Here is a 17,482-nt window from a genome sequence, read left to right as displayed (position 1 = left end):
TGGAAATAGAATGTAGTATGTCTAGACTGATATTCCTCTCTTTGACCTGCTAAGCAGTCTCCCCTTTTCCAGTGCACTCTGTTTATATGCCACATATTATGCTATACTAATAACTAAAAGAGATTGCCATTTTTATTAGCAGTGCTCACCTGTGCTGTATTCATGATTCTCAAAGTTGGCTGAAAATAAAGCTCACATGTGCAGCTTCTAAGTTTATATTATTTTAAACTATATGTATCCAGGTCTCAAGCAACACCACGAGGCCATTATTGAACGAAAATCTTAGAGGAAGTTTCATTTATTTACTTCTATCATTTAATAATTTTTAAAATAGCCATTAATTTTTGGGTTGGTTTAGTGAAGAACAAACAAAGTTAAACTGACCACATTTTCCTGAGGATCAGAGTGACCTTTGGTGTAGTCATGTAGATAATCACACAAGGTGTCCAATTTGATTATCTTTTAAAATAGTATTTCTGGTGATGTGGCTACATTGTTTTAAATGGGCAATTCCATGATACCTTCAGCTGAAAACAATATTTTCCATGGTAGCAAAGGGCAATATCAATTCTGTACCAAGAATATAGCACCACCTACCAGCATCAGAAATCACTATTTTATTCTGAAAGTGCTGACAAGGCATGTGAGGGCCAATTCATTTTTTCCCTGATAGTTCAAGCTAGGAGTCCCAAATGTCTCCTTACTGCACTATCAAAATTAAACACAGAAATCACAAATTAACTCTGCTTACCTCCAAAACCAACAGCCTTCTCACTGAAAACCATAGGGAGAGCAGAACAAAAATATGGCCTATCAACACACTCACAGCTCACTTGGAACAGTTACAGTGGTCTGTTCCTTTGAGTCTACAGCCTTAAAAGGTATTTTCCTTCCTTATTCTTTGTACCCCAAAAGCATGCCTAGCAACAGAAACAAGTATCCCCAGAAGTCCAAAATCACTATAAAAAATATATTGTAAAGTAGGGAAATGGGAAGCCCAGGTGTCTCTTCTCTCTGTTAATAAATAGCACAGCCTTTCTCAAAGTTCACTTATAATAGTGGATTTGAAATTGAATGATAATGGTCACCTGTATTCATTTCCTGGGTCAGTCATTGGTATGTACCAAAATTAATATACTTCAAACAATGGGAATGTCATATCTCAGAATGTAAAGGCCAGAGGCCCAGAGTCAGAACATGAATAATTGTTAGTTCTGTGTTGAAGCGCCAGGAAAGTTTGCCTCTGATGACTTTGGAGTTTTCTGGACTCTCAGGAGTCCCTTGTCTTGCAATTACATTGTCCTGCAACTGTCCTCACAAATGCATTTCCTGCGTATGCCTCTGTCTCCACAGGACCTGGCTATGGACTTAGAATCCACGTTGATCCACTATGACTCCTATAAGCTTGTCTACAGCCACTGAGATTGTTTTCTCCAATGAAGGTCATTACATATCTATAGGAACAGCGCTTAGGACTTCAATACACATTGGAGGGGGGAAATCAACTAAAAATCTATTGTTACATCTGTTACACTATTGAAACTGCAGCCATATCTCTCTGCCTTTGAGTAAAACAATCATCATTCTATTCATTTTCTAAATGCAGTCACATCCAATCCAAGTGAAGTCAAAGAAATTCCTCAGGTTTAGTCAAACTGTTTGCTCACTTATAGAAAACTACAGTGGTTAACTGTACTTTAATATACACATATTTATACATGGTGGACAGGTTATAAGAACTACTTACAGAACCATTTTATCAGGATTCAATCCCATTTTCAAGAAAGGAACCATACGGAAAACAGAAAGGAACCATACGGCAAACAGAAATGAACCATACGGCAAACAGAGCATTTGAATGACATGATCATTGCCCCAGAGCTACAGGAAAAATCATTCACATAAATCCCAAACTGTAGGCTATTTTAAATAATTTTACTTTGTTCTGTATGTCTTCTTTTTCTTTTAGTCTCTTCCTACATATCTAAGTGAACCAAGATTCTGTTCTTCTGTTGACTAGGTTATCTCACTCAGGATGATATTCTCTAGAGGCATCCATTTTCTTAGGAATTTCATAAAGTAATTGTTTCTAAGAGCTGAGTAGTATTCAGTTGTGTAAATGTACCACAATTTTTGTATCCATTCATCTACTAAAGGACATCTGGGTTCTTTCCAACTTCTGGCTATTATAAATAGGGTTGCTATGAACATTGTCGTGCATGTGTCTTTGCTGTAGGTTGGAGCATCTCTGAAGTATATGCCCAGAAGGAGAATAACTGGGTCTTCAGGCAGGACTATGTCCAATTTTCTGAGGAACCACCAAACTAATTTCCAGAGTGGTCGTACCCGTTTACAACCCCACCAACAGTGGAGGAGTGTTCCTCTTTCTCCACATCCTCACCAGCATCTGCTGTCATCTAAGTTTTTGATCTTAGCCATTCTGACTGGTGTGAGGTGGAATCTCAGGGTTGTTTTGATTTGCATTTCCCTGATGACTAATGATGTTGAGCACTTTCTTGATGTTTCTCAGACATTCGATATTCCTCAATTTAGAAATTTTTTTGTTTAGCTCTTTTCCCCGTTTTTAATAGGATTGTTTGATTCTCTGGCATCAAACTTCTCGAGTTCTTTGTATACCTGGATATTAGGCCTCTATCAGATGTGGGGTTGGTAAAGATCTTTCTCAATCTGTTGGCTGCCGTTTTGTTTTCTTGACAATGTCCTTACCCTTACATAAACTTTGAAAACTCATTAAGTTTCATTTCTCGATCTTTGACCTTAGAGCCCAAGCCATTGGTGTTCTGTTCAGGAAATTTTTCCTTGTGCCTATGTGTTCTAAGGTTTTCCCTACTTTCTTCTCTAATAGTTTCAGTGTACCTGGTTTAATGTGGAGATCTTTGATCCACTTACACTTGAGCTTTGTACAAGGAGATAAGAAAGGGTCTATTTTCATTCTTCTGCATGCTGAGTGCCAGTTGAACCAACACCATTTGTTAAAGAGGCTGTCCTTTTTCCATTGAATGTTTACAGCTTCTTTGTCAAAAATTGAGTGACCATATATGTGAGGGCTCATTTCTGGATCTTCTATTCTATTCCATTGATCCACGTGCCTATCTCTGTACCAGTACCATGCAGTTTTTAGCACAATTGCCTTGTAATATAGTCTGTTAGTCTTTTAATATTTAGCTTTATCCTTCCAGAAGAAAATAGTTGTAAACGTTTAAAAATAAATACATATTATAACATATTTTATTATATGACTATATTTTCTACATTTAAGATGCAATGGGAATTTTATTTTAAAGGCATTAAAATATTTATTATCAAGAACTTTGTCATGTTAAAACTAAAAGATAATGTAGTAACACTGTAGACTTGCTATGGAAACCATGAAAACATTGTTGTCTATCTAAGTTTGTAATTTTTAAAGTAGAACTCAAAATTTGTTGGCACAACTTTGGAATCATTATGGTCAGTTTTTATGAGCACACAACTTCTTTTGTTTTTCATGTCAGCAGCTCTCAGTACTCACAACGTTTTCTAGGTTTTTCAGTTTTACCAAGACTATGCACTGTAAGGTTCTTCTGTAATGAGGTAGAATATGAACTTCCTCCATCTTTCCAAGACAACTTCCCATCTGTTAAATAATCCTTGTTTTGGAGGTAATAGATTTACTTGACTTTTAATAATATGACTTCAATGTAGTAACAATAATGCTCTTCAACAATCTACTCACATTATCTATGCTTTTCATTTACTTTTTCTCTCATATATTCCATTATGACCAGAGTTTTCCCTCCTCCTCTCCTCTCTGTCCCTTCCCCACACCTTTCCTCTCCTTCAGATTGAGTCCTCTGCTTCCCTTCAGAGTAGAACAGTGCTTTCCAGGATGTCAACCAAACATGGCACAACAAATTACAATAAGAATTGGCATTTCAAAGCTGGAAGAGGCAACCTAATAGGAAGAAAGGGGTCCCAAAATCAGAGAAAAGGGTCAGAGATACTGCCTGCCACAATTGTTAACAATCTCACAGGAAGACAAAGCTACACAACCATAGCATATATGGAAAAGACCAGCTCAGGTCTATAAAGGCTCCTTGACTGTCAGTTCAGTCTCTATGAGCACCTATGTTTCTGTTTTGTTATTTTGTTTTATTTAGATAATTCCAAGTTTTTCTTCAAGTAAATGATCTGCCCAAATTAATAAATCATTTGCCAAAACATTCTAAAATTATTATTTGGCTTGACAACTTGAATTTTCTCATCTAATTTCCCCAGAGAGTAATTTTCAAACACACACACACACACACACACACACACACACACACACACACACATGAGACAAAGAAAGAGAGTTACAGAGACAGAAACAGAGAGAGAGAGAGAGAGAGAGAGAGAGAGAGAGAGAGAGAGAGAGAGAGAGAGAGAGCTTCACGCGCTTACAGTTTGTGTTAACAACCAGCTTTGCAACACAATTAATTTTCTTCTGCCCTTCCCTTTTTCTTGTTCTCTTCTTCTCTTCTCTGTTCCTGTCCTATCTCCTTTCATTCTTTTCTTTATAAAATGGTTTAGACTTTTCTTATTCATAAGTTTTTACAGAATAAGTACTAATTTGTATATTATGGGGATTATCTAGTGTTTTCTTACATGTATAAAGTGTGTGATGTTCAAAGAAGGGTAGCCTCGCTGTACAACAGAACATTGATCCAAATGTACATCTCTTATCTAAGCATAACTTAGAAAATTGTGTCTCTGCCTTTGTCTCCTCTTTGTAATAAGAATTTTCACTGAAGTGTAACAGAAGAAAGAAGTTGCATAAGCTTGCTGTGTTTTAAAACTGTGAATGTATCACCCAAATAAGCCCCTAAAATGGAATTATCCATTGACAACAGCCCTCAGTGCCAGGTTCAGAAGCATCCAAAGGGAACTACCATCTGAAACTTAGTTCTATACAATACAATGAACACTTCCCTGTAAACGGATTGTTGTTTTAGTCCAATGTATTTGTTCAGCTCCAGCAATTTTTTTATTTCTGTCCCTGAGTTATAGTCCTTTGTTTTAATGCACAAAAAGCATCCATTCTGCTGGACATTTGGGTCATTTCCAGCTTGAGACTTTAATGAACAATGTTGCTGTGAACACACTTATAATTGCCCATTACCCTCTCCTTGACCTCGCTGTACCTTCATGGCTTAACATCTTCAGGAAAGAAGCCAAATAAATACTTCCTGAAATTAGAGAACCCGTGGGTTTGTATTAAATCATTTTAAATTTCCATAGGCTTGGAATGGTGCCATTTCTAAAGGGCAGAGCCACATTTTTCTTGCTCTATCCAATGAGTGATGAAGCTTTTTCTCTAAATGTAGGCAAGCAAAGAAGGATAGTGGTACAGAGATTGAGACTAGACTAGACTCCAGGCAATCGAAAAATCTTATTAGCTGATGCCAATAAAGCGTTTATTGCATCAGTGTAATAAATGGTCCTTTAATGTCAACATATAATCTAACAAACCAAAAGAATTTTGAACAAAACTAAATTTCCAGTATTTGACATTTTACTCAGAAAACATATTTTTGAAGTTATAACCAGGTCCATTTTTCTGCTCATGAAGCACATTTTGAAAGGAGAAGGCTCCATTCCATGTCATTCTAGCCACTGAGAACTATAGGTAGTAAGGGAATATGTAGTTATTCCAGTGCTTATTAATTGAGTTGGTGCTTATCAATAATCTAGGTAATTTAATGACACATGAATATATTTTTTTATACCAAAACTTGTTAGTGAATATATTTGAAAATATTCCTGCCCAATTTGGTTAAGTCCAAAACAGTGTGTGAAAGAAAAAGGCCTGAGCAAACAAAATCACGTGAAGCATCTCTCAGTCATCATAGAATTTTAGGAGAAAATTTTAGTAGAATGAATTAAGAATTTTGAAACTCTGTAATTGTCATTAAATTACTTTTATTGGTACACACACTCAGAAAAGTTTTTAAGAAAAAAATAATTTACAATAATTCCAATACTGTTAAATAAACAACAAAAAAAGCTACAAATCAGGAGCCCCAATTCTTCTGAGTTACAGAACTTTAATTAAAACTTTATTTACCATGTTTTGCACCAGAAACTAAAATTTTCCATACCATTAAAAATTTATTTCATAGTACTGTGTGAAAAAGCAAAAACAGTTCAAATCAGGATCATGTAAGTTCTTAGGAACACCTGCCAATACAGTTGGAAGTCTCTATAGGAGGGAAATCTCTAAGGTAGGGAATATTGTCCCGGATTCTGAAACTTTAACTTGTAGTTGATGCTAAACATTTAGAAGAAGTGAGCTTTCAGAAAACTCTCAATAATTTCTTCTACCAAGAAGTAATCAAATTAGATATCCAAGCACTTCCTTTAACCCTAAGGTACATAAAGAAAAAAGGCAAATTCTTACGAAGATTATATATTTTACTAAATGGGAAAACCCTGGAAAATCTATAGCAGATAATGCAATAAACCGGAGCAACCACTTGTTTTCTCTAGTCTCACACTATGAACCTGTCCTGCTGAGTTAGCATAAAACTGATCATAAGTATAAAAATAAAACCCAGTAGAAAATAGTTCTCCCAAAAGCTTCCAACACACCTTTTGTATCTTTTGTGATGTCTACAGTCAAAGGAGACTTCTTTTTTTTCTTTTTCTTTTTATAAAGGAGTCTTCTTGACCATGTGACTAGCATGAAGTTCTGAGAAGAAAAGAAGGAAAACATGGAGAAATAAAAAATAAAATGACTCAAAGGAGAGAAAATCCTTTGGGTAAGCTCTAGATGCCAACCATCACAGGAAAAACTCTGTAATATGCATTGTATGTTGTAATGGATAGTCCCACAGTGATCTGATAAATACATAATAAGGGGAAAATCAAATAGTGTTATAAACAGGAATTTGGGCTACACAGATTTCAAAAGGCACAGTTCTATGTTGGACTTATATATGCAGCCACACAAATGCAAAAAGAATCACTTTAAATTCTGCAGGAAACAGCATAGTTTTCCAGCATCAGTATCAACCATAAGCTATCCCAACTATAATACAAAATCTGAAAATCAATTAAACAAAGGTTTTGCACCTGGACCTCACTCCTATTCAGTCTATTAAAGTAGTATAGCTCAATTGTTTGGCTTTATTACAAATAGTTCTTGGTCCAATGCTCTCCACTTGCAATAAATCTATAGTACTTAAGCATGAACAATTCAGTCACTAAACCTAAAAAAACAATAGCAGCACAGTTGGTGATGTATGAAACAACATGTGAACATAATCAAGTCAGTGGGAAAACTCCCATCTCTTCTCATGTGTCTATGTTAGGTACAGGAAGCATAGGCTGCCATCTGCAGAAGGTAATACATCAAATGAAGTAATGTCCAATGCCACATGATGACACAAGCCTTAGCAGTTATGAAAAGAAGGCTAAAGTCTCTGAAAAATTTAAAAGATGAATATTATGAGTATCTGAAGAACTCTGGAGAACCGAGTCCTAAGAAAGGTAATTTATTATTTTCTACAATTATAACACTAAGCTTATGGAATGAAATAAAACCACTTTATATGCTTTTGCTGCCAAGATTGTTAACATAGATGGTCAGAGTCTTTCTTGCATTATTTGGTGAGCTATTGAAACTGTATGCAGTCAAATCACATGGGAGAATAGTTTTGCCCGTGTTACCTTTTGATAAAAGGCGAAGAATCAATATTTACTATCTCATATGTTACCTATCCCCAGGCTTTTCAAAACACTTTTAATTAGTTATTTATTTACCCAAATGTTGTTTCTCGCCTTCTGAATCCCCTCCCAGAGTTCTTCACCCCATATCTCCTCCTCTTTGCCCATGAGAGGGAGCCACTCCCTGGAATCCCCCTTCCCTTCCCAAGGCCTCTAAAACACTGGCACATAAAATTTCTCCTCCAAACATGATAACATGGAAATATGAAGGGACTCTAAGTTGGAAAGGGCAGGAGAAGCCAAAGAACCTGTGCACTACAATTTCAAACCATACCCCGTGAAAGAAAGTTGCATGTCTCAGAAACTCAGTAAAATAATTGGAATCTGAATAGAACCTCCAGACAACTGAACCCTTGTTTTAATAAACAGGTGTTTGTCTTTAGGGGTGATTGAAGTTATACTAAAGTTCTTTGAGTCTCATTTATCAAACAGCTTCCAAGAAAAATTCCTAGAAACAAGAAATTGCTAAGTGCTTACAGCAACAAATTCAGAGGAAGTTAGCAAAGAAAATTAGTCAATTTGTTAAAAAAAAAAATGGAAGTATCCTCGCAAAATTTTACAAAACACTGTAGTCTAACAGAAATTAAATTGAATTATACAACATATACAAATATTAAGTGCAACTGAATGCTAACATATGATGCAGATATTAAAATTGACAGGGTCATTCTTGCAAACAGCATTGACACTGACTGCTATTCCCTCACTCTTCCCTCAACTCTCTAATAAAACAGAAAAGAGATCTTTACTGAACACAGAGGCAAAGTGACTTTGTTTTGTTTTTGTTTAGTAGAGGAATTTTAACTCATCAATATGACTGCTTTGAATGAGTTCATATCCAAAGATAAGGTCTGGTTGAAATGTAAACATACCACACAACTCTAATCCCTCTGGCTTAAATTTAGTACACACTTTTAATCTCAAATAAAGACTTCTAATTGAAGGGCAGACCAAAAGGGAAAGATTTAACTAATGACTAATAAGGGAAATATTTAACAGAATGAGTCAGAGATAGGATGTGTCTAACCCTCAAAATAAAAAGAGGCCACTTAAAGAGTAGTGAGGAAAAAGAAGTTTAATTCAGTTCAGTTCAGTTTTGTTCTGTTAAGTGAGTTCAGTTTGGTACAGTGCAGAGCAATTGAGTTCAGTGCAGTTCAGTTTGTAGAGTTCAGAGCAGAGCAATACAGTCAGAACCCAAGAGAAGCAAATTTTAATGAGTCAGCTTGGAGAGGAGTTTGGGTCAGAACAGCTGAATTAAACCAGCCAGCCAGAGTTCAGAGAGTGAGTTTATCCAGCTATAAGTCTCAGATGTTGAAACATTTTAGGCCTAGATGAACAGATAGAGGCTAGAAGCTTCTAGGTGTATGCCTAGGGATAGTTATATTTAAAAACAATTATTGGCTCAGTCTCAACTATGTATTCCTAAGCTTGAATATGACTCTCATCTCATCTCTTCATCTGAGAAAATAGAAGCTTCATTTACATTTATGTTTTGTTTTGTTTTGTTTTCTCTTACATATAGTCTGTAAATGCTTTATGCTACCAAGACTAAATTCTGTATCTACTTTTTTTTAAGTCCAATCATTACCACCTCCCAGTTCCCCCTCCAATAGCTCTTTATCCCATTCCTCCTCTTCCTGTCTCTAAGAGGATGCCCCAACCCTGCCAGGCATCCTTATTCCCTTGGGGCTCAAGTCTCTCAAGGGTTAGGCCCCTCTTCTTTCACTGAGGATAGACCAGGCAGTTTTCTGTTATATGTGTGTTGAGGGTGGGAGGTTGGGGGTGGCTCAGACCAGCTTGTGTATGCAGCCTGGTTGGTGGGTCAGTATCTCAGAGATCTCAGGGGTCCAGGTTAGTTGAGACTGCTGGTCTTCCTAAGGGGTGGCCCTCCTGATCACTTCTTGCAGCCTTTCCTTAATTCAACCACAAGGATCCTCAACTTCAGTCCAATGATTGGGTGGAAGTATCTGCATCTCACTCAGCTGCTTGAGGAACCGCTCATGATTAGTTTCCTGGTCTTGGCCATGCTGGAGAAGGTAAGATGAAATCTCAAAGTAATTTGTATCACCATTTCACTGATGGCTAAAGAATTTGTATATTTTTAAGTGTTTCTCAGTATTACTGATTCATTTTGAGAACTCTCCACTTGCCTCATTTTTAATTGAGTTATTTGTTTTGTTGATGTTTAAGATTTTTTTAGCTCTTTATATATTCAGATATAAAATCTCTACTGGATGTATACATGGTAAAGAACTTTGCTGTTCTGTATGCTGACACTTTATTTGCCCAAATGTGGGTGTTCTTTGCCACCTTTTCAGCTTCATGAGGTCCCTGTAAAAACAAAATGGTCATGTGAGAATTTAAGAGTTTCCTAAGATTCTAACTTATGTTGTCTTGATTTGAAGTATAACAAATGGTATTTACCACAGAACATCCATACTGGTTTTATTTTATAGAAGGATAAATAACTAAAAAATATGCTTATTATATATTCAAAATATTTTACCTTAAAATTTTAATGAATTTGTTTTATACTTATCAATAAGACCTAACATAACAGCATTTGACTGAAATCAACATAATCAAGTCAATCTGATGCTTTACTTTCCTATGCCATCAATGAAATAAGCCAGTGGGGGGGGAGTATCTAAGAAATAGGTAAAATGCCATAGATTTTTTTGTCACATAATTCTGAAAGACCTGAGTATATATCCCCAGGACCTACATAAATTTAAATATGTTAGCATGGATCTATATTCATATTTAATCTTTAGTGAGACAAGAGATAAAAATAGGTGAACCTCAGGAAGCTCATGGACCAGCTACTCTAGTGCACAGATAAATGAACAAGAGACCATGTCTCAAACAAGGTAGAAGACAGAGGTAACACTGAGTTTCTCCCAAAACCTCCATTTGTGCTATGATGCATATGTATACATATGTGTGTACATATGCATGCACATAAATATACACATATACCTATAAGCACACAAGGATTAAAAAGAGAAAACCCAAATCTTCTATAAAGATACAATAAAAATACACCACTCAGGAATGGCCTGCTGTGACAAGGTGAAGGAGCAACCACAGAAGATAGGTAGGTAGTAGAAAACTTGGCACACCAGTAGACTGAAAGTAGCTGAGGTAACCTAGCCAGAACCTTGAGGAATACAGTTCCTGAGTAGGAGAGTGTCAAGTGGAAAAACTAGTGAAATAAAATTTGGAAGACAAAGCAATATCTGTGACCAGGAGGTCTTACATAAGCTGATAACATTTTTATGAGGCCAGAAGTATAAGATCATACATATTATTTGTAGGGGAGAAATAGCCAGGGTCATCAGAGAGCTAAGTCAGATAAATAGAACATTGTATATTTCATACACAGCTACCTAAGGAGTGATAATAAGAGCCCAGGAAGAAGATTTGTGTCCCCCAAAATCACAATCTTTACTCCCTCAAGGAGTCAAGTCTTGGCTCCAGCATCAAATAATCCTTGCTAAGTCTTATTCTGGTCAAGGACACAGAAGTAAGTTTTATTCTGTTTTGTCCTTTCATCATGGTGTTTAAGAAAGTCCTGATCAGTCTGTCTTCCATAAGTAACCAGTACCATTCTAGTCTAATTTAGGCCTACTGCACAGAAGGGAACACATGCATGTACTCTAAATCTTGGGGGACAGGGGAAATGAACAAGAAGATGTCATTGACTTGAGGGAAGGATCTACTATTATTTGGCCAAATACAAAGTATGAATCTGCCTTCTAATTCTTAACCATCATCAAAGAAGCTTCTTTATGCAACAAACAGTGGTTAATTGAATCTCATAACTGTTGTGAATGCAGCAAATAAAGTGCCTATAAAATGTTCAATGCTAAATACATCACACCTGATCACTCAGAACACAGAAAACATCATTGCAGGGAGACAGAAAACTGTCAGAGTCAGAGGTAGAGAAACAGCATTTATGACAGGGATAATGTACACATGATCTCATAGCAGCTGTGGTGGGTACACAAGACATAAACAGGATTAGGACAGTGAGAATGGGTTTATAAGCCTCCAACTCTTTCCTGAAAACTATTAGTAATTGATAGTTGGGTGAGCAGAGATGAGTTGGTTTTCCTAAATGGTGCAGCCCCTAGTAGGTTGCCAAACCTTCAATAGTTGACCCTACAATGTGTGCAGGCAGGCTGTAACAATTGACCCCAGTGAGTTTTTGTAAAAGAAGCTTTATTAAAAGAGTGATGTGGGGAATGAGTGTCTAGTAGAAATTGGAAGAATTTCTGTATAGATGTTGTCAGAATGCATTATATACATGTACAAAATTATTGAGTAATAATTTTAAAAGAGGATGGCTAAAGAGATGACACCATGGTTATGAACACTTTGTGCTCTTTCCGAGGTTCTGAGTTCATTTTTCAGCACCCACATCAGATAGCACATAGCCACCTCCTAAACTCTCTTCAATTCTCTCTGGCTATTACATTCCCATACAAAATGGTAAAAACATAGGTTGTGAGCTATGATTGTAATGTCAGTGCTCTGAGAAGGTTATAAAGATCAACAAATTTCATTTACAGTGCTAAGAAATAAAACCAGCTTGATGAGGCAACAACTAATGATACAGAGTTTTTCCATGATGACTAGAATTTTTCCTAAGGTCTGGATAATCAATGTTGTGGTAATATTCAGAAACTGTTTTAAATAAAATTGATGTCTACTCTTTGTGCCATAATACATACTGCAATATTTGTGATGTACATTGAATAATAATATTATACTTACACTGCTTTAAATTGATTAAAGGATGACCAATGAATCTTCAAACACATTGAAAGATTTTTAAGGCTTTAAATCATTAAGAAACTTAAATTTAGAGACTAAAAATTAAAACAATTTCCTAAGAAACATTTCCTTTCTGGCTTCATTTTAATTATAGACACAAAATAGTAAAAGCTATTTCAATGTACTTAAGAACTATACAAGAGATTTCATGAACATGTGGCATCCCTTACTAAGAAGAAATACCCACAATGAACTTTAACTCATGAAACTCCTGTTTGAGTGTTCCCAGAACCCCTGTCAGAGAGATTGGACTTGATCATGCTTTTGATATAGGACAAGTTCTTACCATTTTGCTGTCATTTCCAGGCATTCCAATCTCAGTCACACCCTGAGGAGTAGCCTGACAGAAGCTATAATCAGAGCTGAAGCTACGGGTGATAAAGTATGAGGTATCGTAAGTTTTGATATAAATCAACAGAGAAATTCCATTTCTAACCAGTTAAATCATTTATAGCTTTATTGTCTTGCAGGAAATACAGCTCTTGTCAAAAGAGGCAAAGTTGAGATTTGCTGCTATCATTTTGATTCTCTTAACAGTGCTTTGACAGATTATTTGGCCCAAGTATTTGCAAAGACTATTACGAGCACAAAGAATCTCATTTTAATGCTACACTGGACATAGGGTAAATCACTTAACCCACAAACAGCCATTTCTTTCTGAACTTCTTGTGACAGCCTTTTCCTGTTCAAATTCTCTCTAGTGACAAGACTAGTAATAATTTAATGATTTGAAACAGGACAGCCACCTTGCCTTTTGTGGATTTACTATTACAGAGTTATCTATTCTCCAACTCCCCACCTTCACCATCAACTGTTGCAGTAAATATTTTAAAATAAAAAATAATTGCTTTATCTCTTTATCTGCACCTCACTCCTTGTACTCAATTTTATTACAGAGCCCTGCATACCTCTGTCGCTTGGCCCAAACTACCACCCATGTCTCACTTTGTCCAAACAACTCCCTTCCCTTGGCATTTTTTCACCACCTACTTTCTGCCTTTGTCCTGGGATGTTTGTTCACCCCAAATCCCAACACAAACACAACTCTATAGTCTGATATCTTTTCATACAGGTTTATATATTCAATTCTAAATGTACAAAACCTCTACATAATAAGATTATACAAATAGACAAATATACAAACTGCCCTTCTATAAAAGATATTAGATCTATAAAATCCTTAATGTTCATAGTTGTTTAATGCCAGTTAAGCACACCTGGATCTAACTCATCTTTCTAGACATCCAGGTTGGTGTTTCTCTTTTCCCTAGTCCTCTGACCTCTCCTCCCTGATCACATCTCTCCAACTTTCTTACCCTGCCCATTCACTGGCTCTCATTTATTTTACTAATTAAAATGGGAAGGTTCAGATGAAGTCACCTCATGAGTAAGTGACTAGATGGCCCCTCTTGGAAAAGTAAAGTTAACATTAAAATACGAACAGCTTCAGGACAATCTACAATCAACCAGTAACCAAACTGGATCAAAGAGCATGCCTGACTCCAGATTTAATTTTCCTCTTACCTCTTCCATATGCTACTACAACCTTGACCAAAGATATTTCCTAAAGAGAACTAGGTCAAAGAGAATCACAGGTATCACAACTTCTACTTTCAACTTTGATATGGTAGAGTATCAACCTAAAATAGAACAAGAAGGGAAGTTTGAATGCTTTTATTAAGACAGGTTGCTCCAGGCCCTTGATACCTTATCAGCATTATGTCTCATCATCTTTAGATTTCTAATTAAAACCTTCTCCAAAATATATTGTTTCATCACTACTTTAAGACACTCTACTGGTTCAGTGAATGATTGTTCAGGTCCCAGTTATGTGACACTATTTACATAAATGTATGAATAAACATGACCTTATTAGCATTTAGGGCTATTCATATGCACTTGGAATTTAAATTTTATCCAATAACTTTAAAATGTGATAAAGATGAAATATTTTTTAAGGCCTTCAAATGTTTTTGCCATTCACAAGAAAGAAATGTAGAGTGAACATTGCAGCCCAAATATTGGGTAAATAGTATTGCTGCTCCTTGCTTCTCTGCAGCTTCCAAATCGATGAACACCTATAGGAGAGGCTGCTTTGATTTTTTTTTAACCAGCTAACTTTCTAGCAGCAGCTTTAACTTACATTTCAATCAAGGAAATAAATTGTAGTATTTTTACTAGGGTCCAAGGATAGAATAACAAATAGGTGTTTGTTTGTTGTTTGTTTTCAGTGATGCTTCTTTTTTAAAGTATAAAACTAAATTGATTAATAAATTAATTAATTAAATATGTCACATCAATAATAGGTAATATGATATAACAGTAAAAAAACAAGCTATGTAAAGCTATGCAAAGATATAAAAGAGGCTTAAATACATATAAAGATGTATTACTTATTAAAAATAATTGCTTGAGGGGCACAGACCTAGTGATACTGCACTGTGAGTAAACAAAGCACAGAGAAGGCTAGGCAGAGCACACAGAAAATGTGGCCCTCCTGTTCAGCGGAGCCAGAAATCTGCCATAGGGACTGAGGACCTGCCTGGAGAGTCCTTGGGAACAGCAGAGATCCAGGGACACAAGCCCAGTGATATTGTGCTGTGAGTAACCTAAGCACAGAGATTGATAAACACCTAGCCAGACTAACTAGAGGGCAAAGAGAAAGTATCCAAATTAACGAAATCAGAAATGAAAGTGGAGACATAACAACTGAAACTGAGGAAATTCAAGAAATCATCAGATCCTACTACAAAAGCCTATACTCAACAAAGCTGAAAAATCTGGAAGAAATGAATGAATTCCTAGACAGATACCAGATACTAAAGTTGTACCAGGAACAGGTAAACCATCTAAATAATCCCATAACACCTAATGAAATAGAAGCAGGCATCAAAAGCCTCCCAAACAAACAAACAACAAAAAAAAAAAAAAAAAAAGCCCAGATCCAGATGGGTTAGGTGCAGAATTCTATCAGATATTTATTGACGACCTAATATAAATACTCTTCAAACTATTCTACAAAATAGAGTCAGATGGAACACTAATCAACTCATTTTTTGAGGCCACAATAACCCTCGTTCCTAAACCACACAATGACCCTCAAAGGAAAGAGAACTTAAGGCCAATCTCCCTTCTGAACTTTGATGCAAAAATACTCAAAAGAATCCTTGCAAACTGAATCCAAGAACACATCGAAACAATTATTCACCATGATCAAGTAGGCTTCATCCCTGGGATGGTTTAATATACAGAAATCCATCAACGTAATCCACCATATAAACAAACTCAAAAAAAAAAAAAAATACTATGGTCATCTCACTAGATGCTGAGAAAGCATTTGATAAAATTCAACTCCCCGCATGTACTTTACACTCATTGTAACTATTAGGTTTTCAATGCATACTGTCAAACCTTTGAAAAAATCAAGTACTGACTAAATATATATTCATATAGTTTTATGTAAAAATTATTTTGAAATCTGAAAAAAAGTACTGACAAAAATGTATAATTTTAAGCAAAAAATGTTTAAAATCTGTACATTTATCTTTGTTTTGTAAAATAAAGTTGTTTTAAAAAAATTCAACTCCCCATCATGTTAAATGTCTTGGAAAGAACAAGAATCCAAGACCCATACCTAAATATAATAAAAACAATATACAGCAAACCAACAGCCAACATCAAACTTAATGGTGAGAAACTTGAAGCAAACTCACTAAAATCAGGGACTAGACAAGGCTGCCCACTCTCCCCCTACCTATTCAACATAGTACTGGAAGTCCTGGCTGGAGCAATTTGACAGCAAAAGGAAATGAAAGGGATACAAATCGGAAAGAAAGAAGTAAAAACATCACTGTTTGCAGATGACATGATAGTGTACTTAAGTAACCCTAAAAATTCCACCAGAGAACTTTTACAGCTGATAAACAAGTTCAGCTGGATATAAAATTAACTCAAGCAAATCAGTAGCCTTCCTCTACTCAAAGGACAAACAGGTGGAGAAAGAAATTAGGGATACGAGGATGCGGAAAAAGAGGAACACTTCTCCACTGTTGGTGGGGTTGTAAACTGGTACAGCCACTCTAGAAATTAGTCTGGCAGTTCCTCAGAAAATTGAACATAGTACTACCTGAAGACCCAGTTATTTAACTTCTGGGCATATACCTCAGAGGTGCTCCAACATACAATAAGGGTGCATGCACCACAATGTTCATAGCAGTCCTATTTATAATAGCCAAAAGCTGGAAAGAACCCAGATGTCCTTCAGTAGATAAATGGATACAAAAATTGTGGAATGTTTACACAATGGAGTACTACTTGACTATTAGAAACAATGACTTTATGAAATTCCTAAGAGAATGGCTGGATCTAGAGAATATCATACTGAGTGAGGTAACCCAATCATAAAAAAACAGACATAATATAAAGTCACTGATAATTGGATACTAAACCCAGAAAGCTCTGAACAACTCAGAAACAACTCACAGGCTATATGAAGCTCAAGAAAAACAAATGCCAAGAAAAAGAATGAAAGAAAGAAAGAAAGAAAGAAAGAAAGAAAGAAAGAAAGAAAGAAAGAAAGGAAGGAAGGAAGGAAGGAAGGAAGGAAGGAAGGAAGAAAATCTTCACTCCTTCTTAGGGAAAAAAAATGTATAGCACTCTCTCAGAGTGTGGAATACCTGGACCTTAAATCACTAATAATCCAAGAGCTAAGAATATTGCCTTGTGGCAATTTTTGGTATTCAAAGATCACTATGCTTAATCTATAATCACCAAGAAAACTGTTTCCATGTTACATTCTGTCCTATATGTACTTTATACTTATGGTAACTAGTGGGATTTCAATGCATACTGTCAAAACTCTAAAAGAATTAAG

This window comes from Micromys minutus, assembly GCF_963924665.1.
Source record: "Micromys minutus genome assembly, chromosome: 14".
Classification (NCBI taxonomy): Eukaryota; Metazoa; Chordata; class Mammalia; order Rodentia; family Muridae; genus Micromys; species Micromys minutus.
This window is presented reverse-complemented; position numbering follows the sequence as displayed.